The sequence below is a fragment of the Camelus ferus genome, chromosome 33 (genome assembly GCF_009834535.1).
Source record: "Camelus ferus isolate YT-003-E chromosome 33, BCGSAC_Cfer_1.0, whole genome shotgun sequence".
NCBI classification, from domain to species: domain Eukaryota; kingdom Metazoa; phylum Chordata; class Mammalia; order Artiodactyla; family Camelidae; genus Camelus; species Camelus ferus.
Window position 1 is genome coordinate 6,965,543 of NC_045728.1, and position 11,267 is coordinate 6,976,809.

The 11,267-nt window shown below is 49.3% G+C and overlaps 1 protein-coding gene across 2 annotated transcripts in view; it reads right to left on the reverse strand.

Annotated features, from left to right (window-relative positions):
* Positions 1–902, reverse strand: part of PKNOX2 (PBX/knotted 1 homeobox 2) — a 233,735-nt gene extending 232,833 nt beyond the window's left edge. Inside the window, exon 1 of one of the 2 annotated variants that reach the window (XM_032472657.1) lies at positions 808–902. The gene's annotated coding sequence lies outside the window, so the exon portion shown is untranslated. The remainder of the gene's footprint in view (positions 1–807) is intronic. The other variant, XM_032472656.1, reaches the window with a different exon arrangement.
* Between the last annotated feature and the right edge of the window lie 10,365 nt (positions 903–11,267).

The window sequence follows — 11,267 nt, forward strand, 5'->3', positions numbered from 1 at the left end:
GGTCCGCCTGCAAACCCCCACTCGCCCTGGCTCCCCAGGCCAGGCGGGACGCGGCCGCGGCTCCTGGACTCCAGTCACCGGCCCAAGTCGGGGGCTGCTCCCGCTTCCAGCCGCTGGAAGGCAGCTCCAGGCTGGTGGTGTGGGGTAAGCCCCGGCCCAAAGGGCAGCCGAAGCAGGGAGAAAGCGAACCTAGAGCCGGCTCGCCGTTCCCAGCCTCGTCCGCTGAGCGCCCAGCCCCGAGCTAGCTGCACCCGGGCTCCGGCCCGCGCGCTGGTCTCTACCCGGGTCCCCGGCGCTCCTGGCGCGCAGCTCCCCGCCCGCCCGCTAAGGTGTCTTGGGCCTGAGGCGCTCCGAGTCCGCAGCCCCGCTTCTCGCACCCGCGGACAATGCGCGCCCGGCCACGGGCCCGAGCGGGGCGAGGCGGCTGCGGCGGGGCTGCGCGCTGGCCGGGCCGGGGCGCGGACGGGCCGCGAGGCTCCGGCCGCCTCCTTCCCCGGCCTCTTCGCCACTCGCGCTGCTTCGCTCCGCGCTCTCCCGGCGCTTCCCCAGCTTCTCTGCACGCTCCCGCCGTCCCTCGCTGCTCCCTGCCTCCCTCCTCCCTGCTGCCTCCCTCTCTCTCCTCCCTGCTGCCTCCCTCTCTCCCTCTCTCCTCCTTGCCCTGTCGCAATGAATAATACTCTGGCTTGGGGACTGGAATAAAACACACGCGCTCTGAGGCAGCCGCCCGCAGCAGCAGCAGCCGCCGCCGCGCCGCCGCCGCCGCCGCCTGCAAAAGCGTCTCTGACATGGAAATGAATGACAGCTTACCTGATGCCAATCTTCATCAGACTGACACCGGCGTGACAACACAGCCTATACTTCCCAGCACTGCTCGGGACGTCAGCGGCACAGGGACCCGCCCCCCGGAGCCCCCCCTTCACACACCTCCCCTCTCCCCACTCCCCCTTTCTCCCCCCCATCACCCCCACCCACTCCCAGCCCCGGCCGCTTCCAAGCCGGAGCAGCCGCTGGAGTGTCTCCCTCTGCTGGAGGCTTTTCTAAGACATCGGGCGCGGGCCCGCGCCTGCTGGCGGGGAGGCGGAACAGCTCTGGAGAGAAAAGCCTCCGACTGTGAGGTTGCCTCCGAAGGAGGAACACAGCGGACCCCAAGGAATTCGGGAACACTGTCCTCATCCCCAAGTCCTCCTTGGCCCGTCAACCTAGGCAGAGTTTCAAGACATCCCGGGCTGAGGGGATGGGGATGGGGTGAAATTTTCTGTGCACCCCAAGAGAACTGCCTAGAAATTACGAAACTTAAAACTGTCAAGGAATCCTTCCCTCCACTACCCCTCCTCCCCCATCCCCACCCCTTTCCTGCCTGGCTGGCCTCATTTTTATGATTGCATTTGAATAATTCTCATTACCCTGGCCCCAGAAAAGGTGCTCAGATGACACTCTGGTTAGTTACTCCTATTCTCAAGAGCTCTTTCTGCTCTGGGCTTCCTGGGGCGTTTGGTTCACGGATGGGGAGACTGTAAGGGGTGGGGCAGAGGCAGAGATAAAAGGGTCTGGAGGCTTTGTCAGTAAATCACCTCTTTGCAAATGCCAGGCAAGCCCGTTTTAAGCCCCTGCCATTTTCATTCTAAAAAGTCCCAGAGTTCTGGGGGTCCGGTGGTGTAATATACAGGGAGAGGCCAGCTGGGCAGTTTGGGCCTGGGCCTGCTATGGTGTCTTCCTCTAATTCTGGGAGGAAATTCACTTAAGCGCCTTCTAAGAGGATGATCTGCGCAAGCACCTGTGGTCATACACGTGCCTTTTTTCATTCCACAAAAATTACAGTCCTACTAAGTGCCAGGTGGAGGCACCCAGCCACCTACAGATGAAGGCTGCTTGCTTCCACAACTTGGCGCACAGCCCTATGCATAAAGGGATGAGAAAGTCCCTTCTTCCCCCCGTAAAATTTGCTCCTTCCTCCCTGTAGAGGAGCCATTTTAGCCACAGTCAGGCAGCGATTGATCCTCTGACCCCAGCCCAGGCAGGGGGCCTGGATAAAGCCTAGACAAAGACATTGATGTAAGCAAGGAAAGCAGAGAGTGAAACCCAAGCTGGCCAGGTTTTCAGTGAAGAATCTGACCCAAGGGGTTGAAGGCTGCCCCTTCGCTCTTCCCAGGCCTCTGGGTCATTCCTCGTCTCCCTCCATCATGGGCAAGGATGAGAGTCATTAGCTGTGGCTCAGAGGAGGCAATGGAGACCTTTTTTGCATCACATCTCAGATACAGCAAATACTGTTTGTTCCGATCCTCCGAGTCCCCCCAAATCCAACCTCCAAAATTGCTTGTGGGAGGAACTTCACTGGAGCCCTCGTTGGAGACGGAGTTGAATCCTCTCACCTTCACATAGAACCTCCAAAGACTTCACTGGGTGTATTTATGTCACCCCAGCCTCTGATCTGTGGTTAGAAACTCTGGCTACTGACAGCATAATCGCTATTATATTTTATACATTGTATAATCATATAATAATAATGAATGCACTTGCCCTTTTTATGTAGTACAGACGCAGCCAGATTCTCCAGCCCAGAGGCTGGAGGTCAAACTGCCATCAACTCTCAGAGGGAAACCCTCTTCAGATACAGGAGGGGGGAGGGGAGCTCCATTTGCCCCTGCCCAGGACCCCTGGGGGGAGGGTTTCTCTCTTTCCCAAGGCTCCCAGTAAGCTGCTGCAGCTTGCAGAGTCAGAGGGGAGAATCAGGCTGAATGTAAATACTTAACCCCATCAGAGAGGTGTCAGTGAGCCGTAAATAGTACTGCAGGCAACAGCCATGCATCACTGATTCACACTTGTGACACCCCTCATTTTCTGAAATCTAGTTCGGTGCCCAACTCTTTCTTGGTACAGGAGATCCACTGCCATGAGGTATTAATTTTTGGAGTCTTTTAAAATACTGTGATTTCTCCTAATACCCTCTTGAGGCTTTAAGATGCACATTGTAATTTAAAATAAATATATCTTGCTTTGACTATTTTTGTAATTCGCAGAAGCTTAAAAAATGTTTATCCAAATGTAACCATTCTTCCTATAGTCATTTAGCACATATACTTGTCCTGTACCCACTGGAAGCTCAGCTTCTTGCTAGAGCTAAGGATAAAGAACAGAAGCAAAGAAGTTCAAGTAACAGCTCCTGTCCTCAAGGGGCTTTCATACTCATTGAAGAAGACAAAGCACTAACATATAAAACATTAAATAATAATAATACAAAAATCCAAAAGATGACACAACTAGTAAATAAGTAATGAACAAATGAGTCGACAATACATCAAATCTCACGAGTTCTACGTCTAAATGTTGGCTCTGTCACTGAGTACAGAAGGGACAAAGTGGAAATTAAGTCTGTAGAATTCACTTCAGATGCTCCACAGTCTCTCCATCATCCTTCTGAGGATGAAAAAGAGGAAGAAGAGGGGCACACAGGTCGTGTAAGTCACCAGCATCAACATTATAACCAACCAGGCGTTCCTACCAGTCCTAGTCATTACTCTTAAATGTTGGAGTTTGTAAGGCTTGGTTCTGGGACCTCTTCTCAGTCTATCTGCCCTTGATTTGTCTTTAGTATAAGCAGCTAACAGCAGCCCAGTTGTCCCCTCTGAGCCCTAGACATATATAATCAATGGCCTAACTGAATCCTGTCAATATCGCCCTATGAATAAAAATGTCAGATGTCTGAATTAGCCTGCTGGGGCTGCCATAACAAAATAGTACAGACAAGGTGGCCTAAACATTGATTTTTCTCACTGTTCTAGAGGCTGGAAGTCCAAGATCAAGGTGGCAAGTGGGAGTAGTTCCTGGTGAGATCGCTTTTCCTGGCTTGCAGATGCCATCTTCTTGCTATATCCTCGTATGGCCTTTCTTTTATGGGCACTATAGACAGAGAGCAATCTCTGGTGCCTCTTCCTCTTCTTATAAGGGCACCCATCCTACTGGATTAGGGCCCCACCCTTATGACCTCATTTAACTTTCATTACCTCCTTAAAGCCCCTATCTCCAAATACAGTCATAGCATGAGTTAGAGCTTCAACATGCGGGTCGAGGAGGGACACAACTCAGTCCATAACACTGTCCACATGCTAGTCTTCCTTTTTCTTGACTTAATTACTTTTGATGAATCTTGATAGATTATGAGTTCCTTGAGGATGGGGACAGTACCTTATTTCATCTTAGACTCCTTAGAACCTGGTATGGTGCTCAGTCCAGAAAACATAGTAAAGAAATACTTACTAAATTGAATGGAGTGGAATTTATTTCCCCATTGTCACCTCAGTCCTGTTGAGGGACTTATCTCCAGTCCCCTGGGATATTTTGATGATTTTTCTAACTGGTCTAATGCCTCCAACACCCTCAATACTTCCTATACGCTACTGCTAGAATGTCCTTCCTAAGACAAAGGTTGGCTCACACTTTGGTTTCCTCTCAAAGTCCTTAGTCACTTTCCATTGCCTATAAGATTTAGCCTAAAATGTTTATTGGGACTTATAATAAAAAGGAGGGCCTTGAATGCCACATTCCTTAGCACAGCTTTATGGCTTTCCAGCTCCTCCTTCTCATCAGGCCCTGTCTGCTTTTCAGCCTCATCTCTTATATGCCTGCCTACACTTCCCAACTCCACCTTCACGTGCTTCCAAGTGCTGCCCATGGACTTCCTGCATGACGATCCCCTGGAGAACCTCTTTATAGTTCAGGGTTCCTGGTTCCTCCCCTAGAAAAGCTGGTCTGCAGAAGGGCCCAGCAATCTGTATTTTTAAAACTACTGCATGCAGAGGATGAGAAGACAAGCCACAGGCTGAGAGAAAATATTTGCAAAGACACATCTGATAAAGGAGTGTTATCCAAAATATATTTTAAAAACTCTTAAAATTCAACATAAGAAAATGAACAGCCTGATTAGAAAATGGCAAAAGATCTGAACAGACACCTCACTAAAGAAGATACACAGAGAGCAAGCAAGCATATGGAAAGATGTTCAACATCATATGTGACCAGGGAAAGGCAAATTAAAACAAGAATGAGATAACACTACATACCTATCCGAATGGCCAGAATCCAAAACACTGACCACACCAAATGGGGGGGGGGGGAGATGGTGAGCAACAGGAACTCTCATTCACTGCTGGTGGGAATGCAAAATGGTGCAGCCACTTTGGAAGACAGTTTGATAAGTTTCTTATAAAACTACACATACTTTTACCATAGGATCCAGCAATTGCAGTCCTTGCTGTTTATCCAAATGAACTACAAACTGACACTCACACAAAAACCTGCACACAGATATTTACAGCAGTTTTATTCATAACTGCCAAATCTCAGAAGCAACCAAGATGCTCTTGAGTAGGTGAATAGATAATTCAACGGTAGCACATCTGTTTGGAAATGGAATATTATTCAGCACTAAAAAGAAATGCATTATCAAGTCACGAGAAGATGTAGAGGAACCTTAAGTGCATATGACTAAGTGAAAGAAGCCAACCTGAAAAGGCTACATACTCAATGATTCCAACCATACAACTTTCTGGAAGAGGCAAAACTGTGGAGACAGCAAAAGGCTCACTGGTTTCTAGGGCTGAGTGGGTGGGGAGGGATAAGAGTAGGTGGGCCACAGAGGATTTTTAGGGCAGTGAAATACCCTGTATGATGCTATAATGATGAATGCATGTCATTATACGTTTATCCACACCCACAGAAACGTACAACACAAAGAGAGAACCCTGATGCAAACTCTGGACTCTGGGTGATGATGTGGCAATGGAGGTTCATCAGTTAGAAAGAATGTTCCACTCTGATGGGGGATGCTGATAATGGGGGAGGCTGTGCACATGGTGGGAGCAGTGAGGATGGGGGAAATCTCCATACTTTCTGTTCAATTTCACTGTACACACAAAACTGCTCTGAAAAATAAAGTTTATTAATTACAAAAAAAAAAGCCACAGCAATGGAGAGGTTTGGGTACTTCATTCCAGCCAGCCCAGTGCTTGCAGATCCCAGAGCACGCCAAGCACTCCCAGCCCCTCCTGCACTCTCTTGAGCTGTTCCTTCAGCCTTGATTTTTCACTTCCCCTTGTCCCTACCATTCAAAATTCTATCTGCTGTTGAGACTCAGCTGAAATATCACTCTTTTCAAAACTTCCTTGGCTCCCCCAGCAAAGAGCACCAGCTTTGAAGTCCCAGGGACCTGGCTCAAATCTCCACCTAGTCACGGGATAGCCAAGTGTCTGGGAAGTTCCAGACAATCTCCAAGTCTCAGTTTCTGCCTTTGTGAAATGAGGATGGCAACAGTATCCACGGGGATTAGATAAAATAATGAAAGCAAAGAGCCCAACACAGTCCTTGGCACATGGGAGGCTCTCTAATAGACAGAGCCATTAGATTTAATGGCCCGACCCAGCCTTCCCAGCACTTGCTTGCGCCTTTATTATAGAGCTTATTTAATTGGCCTGAGGAAGGGAGATGGCATTTCCAGAGAATGCTGTCACAGGTGCTCAGGGCTGCAAACACAGGTAATGAGAGCAAGGAAACAAGGAAGGGGTTGCGTACTCTTTACCTAAGGCCCCTCCCTCACCCTGGAACCAGGGCAGACTGTGGTGTTCTGGGCAGCCAGGGCCAAGGCAGGAAGACTCCACCCCTGATTAAATGCATAAGGGCACATCCCCTGGAGACTGAGGCTGGGGACCTGAGCAGTGAAAACTCAGGCACTATTAATCCTCCAAAAGGTAGGGCTCCAGGGTTGTGCTCTGAGCTGGATGTTGGGATGTCTAGGCCCCTTGGGCAACTCTGATTCATTTTTTTACCCTGACACAGCCTCCCTGGGAATTCTACTCAATTCCACCCCCACCTTCTGAAGCACGGGGGCTGCAACCTGTCCTCTGGGCCAGATAGTCAGTTAATTGGGTCATGTCTCTAACTGGCTTCTCTAATATAGGAGCGATATAGTCTCCAAAGCCTTTCAAAAAATCCTTCTTTCTTATGGTGCTGATGTACACGTGGGAAGTTTCTTCAAGCACTGCCTCCCGCCCATGCCTTACTTCTGCCAAGCCCTACCCCAACACACACACACACAGACACACACACAGTCACACACACACACACACACACAGTCACAAACACACACATACACACACAGCACGCACACACAAATGCATAAGCTGTCAAGGGAGCTGCCTGGCCTTAGCTCCAGACGAAGCAGGAAAGGAAAGAGAAGAGATTTGAGTGATTCTGTTTCTTTCCAGGTTCTAGCAGGGACAGGCAGACTCACAGCCGGTTTGAAAGAACCAAAGAAGAGGAATATTTGAGAGAGAGAATAGTTAGACCATAAAATGCTACAACGATTTCCAAAAAGAGGCACTCGGGGGAAATGGCACCCCAAGAGTTTGGTCACAAAAATTTAAGAAAGATACAAATCCGTGCTGTCCCACCCGCAGACACTAGTCCCCGGAAGCTACTGAGCACTTGAAATGCAGCTGCACGGTGAGATGTGTCAAAAGTGTAACAGCCATAATGGATTTAGAAGACTTAGTATAAAAAAGAATGTCAAATATTTTATTAACAAATATTTTATACGTATGAGATATTGAGATGATAATATTTTGGATACACTGAATTAAACAAAATAGGTCATTAAAAATATGTTCACCTTTTTAATGTGGCAACTAGAAAATTTAAATTCTTACATGACCTGCATTCTAGCCTCTTTTGTGGGCTTCAGTTTTGTCCTGGTATAAGCTATGTTTGGATGCTGAAACCGTTATCATTGATCAAGGATCACTCTGGCTCACCAGCTCTTCAATCTGCTCTGCTTCCTGCCAGCACCGCCCAGGACCAGCTGAAGGGTGCTGGAGTGAAGGGAGGCCAGCAGGACACACAGTGCCTCCTCCCTCAGACTTCAGAGGTTACTAAGGTCTCCCCTCCTCTGCCCCCAGGGTTACACGGAGTTTTGAAATATCTACTCTCTCCAAAACAGAGATCTCTTCTCCTGCCTGTACTAGAGGACCCATCCTCGAACCTCTTGTCCCCCATCTCCTTTTCAACCACCATGTCAGCATCATAATTGTTACCCCAGCTCGCACTGTCCTCTCCCTGGGCTCCATCCCCATTCTTACCACCCTCATCATCACCACCTCTCACAGAATGGCCCTGTATCCTTTTGCCCATCCAATAGCCTGTTTCCTCCCTGTCTCCAGGGATGAACCCTATCAGCATTTGTTGCCCTTGATGCTACAGCCAACCCTGAAGCCTTCCTGAGCTGATGATTTTGCTCCCAGTTTCATTCTGCTGGCTGGGACCTACAGCAGCCTGACTGCAGGGCTCAGAGAACCAAGCAACGACTCTGAGAAGTGGGGAGGCCAAAGCCCCTGGAGAGGCTGGTCCTGTCTTAGCATGTTGCCGGGAGAGGGTGAAGAAGAGTGGTCTAATGAGAGAGCAAGACACCCAACTTACCCAGCACGGGGGTGGGGGCACAGTGTGCTTAGTAAAGAAGAACAAAACCAAGCAACACCAATAATAATAATAGCCACTACCACTACGTATTGGTTATTTGCTCAGTGCCAGACTCCGTGCCATGTGCTCACCATGCAGATCCCCACAGCGTCCCCATGAAGCCTGGGTTAGGGGAGTAACTTGTCACCAGGTGTGGATTCAAGGAGGCTGCCCCCAGAACCCACTCTCCAAATCCCTGTCCTGCACTGCTTCCTCATAGGGAATAAACGCTCACTCCTTATTTGCTCATTCATTCACTGCTCCCTCCTTCCACAAGCATACACTGTTAGCCTCTAAGAAACCTACCAGCCCGTTGATTCCCATTCAGTATCTAGGCTGGCCAGGCACAGTCTAGGTCCTTGGGCTATAAAGACAAATAAATCACACTCCATGAACTCACAGGGACCTTACAGGTGTTCAGGGGCCGAGAGAGATGTGGAAAAGCCTAAGTCTGTCTTCGGATCTCTCTCCCATTCTACAGGTGGAGAAATTGAGACTGGGTAGGAAGGGCAGGTTAGGGGTGAGCTTCAAATCTCTCCTGACTCAATGGGGCAAGTACGAGTCAGCTTGGACTCTCTCATCAAACCAGGGTTCGTCATCCAGCGTGCCACCTTTCCTTGGAGATTCTGCAGGCATACTGTGTCACTGCCTGGCTGCAAGTCCTCTTGACAGACTCAGCATGGCTTCTGCTTCCCCCCCTACTGGCTGCTGTCATGACGCACAGGGTCAAAACTCTCAGCACCCTCCAGTCAAAACTCATCCGCTCCAGAAAAGCTACTTAATTCAGACACCTATGTCCTAGATCCTTCTGAATTCTTGTGCTCACATTTCCACGATAGCAGTGTGCACTTGAATGCTGCTTTGTACATGTTCTTAAATTTCAAATATTAGCTCCCCAAGCAGATTTTCAACTTTTAAAGGCAAAGAGTGTTTCTTTTATATCTTATTTTGGCCTTCCCAATCTCTCAGCATTTGACAACAATCTCTGCCTATTTGAATTGCCTAATAAGTGCTAATGGCTTGATCTACTGTGCACAGACATAACTCTATGTGTGTGTGTGTGTGTGTGTCTCTGGCTGGGCAGAATCCTGAATCAGCAATGCATAGCAGGGGTGCCTGTGTGTACAAGAATCAGTGTGCACGTGTGCACATGTGTGTGTGGAGGAATTCTCCAGTCATGGAAGCTGAGGCACACATCAGCTCAATCCATCAATTTCCAGACGTTCTCTCTCATGATAATTTCCTGCCAAATCTCTGAGTTGCAATTAAGAAAGTAGATAATTTGAAACATTTTTCTCTGCATGTTGAGATAGATTATAATCCTAATTTTATAAAGACTCTTAATGACTCATTAGCCACCCTTGGCTTTTCCTCGGGTCAGCCAACTTCCCTGGCGCTGGGTGGCAGCGACGCTCAGGCCATTATATATTACTGCTTCAGCAGCACAAAAACAAAAAGACACAGCAAAGCCACAGCCACCCGGTTGCTTTTGAATTCTCTTTCCTTCAGCTCCTAGATTTGGGCATCTATTTTCTTTTCCTGGCTTTGAACAAAGCCTCTAATTTTCTGACAACCAAAATGTATTCCCCAGGGTCTGCCTGTGGCCAGAAGTGGCCCGCACACCTTGCGGCAGCCTTCCCTCTGTGTGGGTAGTGGTAGAGGCTGTCACCGTTCTCCAGTCACAATTTGTTTCCTAGGAAGTGATCCCCAGGTCCAAAGGATGGGGTTCCAGGGACCAATGGCTATTTTAAGTTAGTTACAGGTAATAACCATATAAGAGCCCCTTTTCTGTATTGGCTGACCAGAAAGTACAGAAGGCCATTTAGAGGTTACCCCACCCATCCCCTTCCCTCCTGGCTGAGTGCCACCTCTTCCGGTCCCAGGCTTAGATAATTAAATTCTTCACAGAAGCCAAAGCCATGGTTTCCCTTGGGTCACCCACTCCAGAATTTTAGAAACCTGACTCTCAGGAACTTGTGGGGACGTGTGTGCAGCACACACGCACACACACACTCATCAGAGATGAACACGTGGGACAGAAACCGACAGAAGCACAGGGGCAGCATACATATGTGTGCAGTGACTTCTGATATGGTCCTTGACCCTGAGATCAGGTAAGGGCATAAGGAGGAAAAAGAGGGCTCAGTCGATCAGCAAATACGTATTTTGTTGTAGGCCAACTCCAAGGCAGGCACTGTGCTGTAGGATCATACAAGCAGGATGAATGAGCTGATACCACAAAATTGGACCAGTGTCTGCTGCATTCTGAGTTGGAGCAAGTGGGGTGGCATTGGTGGTCACCAGCAGCCTCCTGAGCCCTAATTCCCTTCCAGTCCCTCCTCCATGTGGGCTCTCGCCCCTGTCCCACTCTACTCGGTCCCCACCAGTCACAGGATAGGCTTGTGCTGCGATAAAAAGCCTCTACTCCCCCCACCCCACTCCCGTCCTGCACATTCGATCAATGTGACAAATGCTCTCTGGGCAGAACCCCTGAGGCTGTCTTCTCTGCCACCCACCCCTCCCTCCTTCCCAATGAGTCCAGGGAGATCTGAGCAGAGGGGTGATGGATGGCCCTGTCTTATTGTTCCAGACTCCGAATCCACCAGGGCCTGGGAGAGCTGTATAAATCAGAGCCTGGGCCGGGCTCTCACCAGCGCGATGACTCAACAAGAGGAATGGAAGGCGCGGGACCGTAAAACTGTCTCTGGGCTAAGTCGTTTCATTTCAAGTCAGGGCCAGGGAGAGAAAATGTTTGGTTCTTGGGA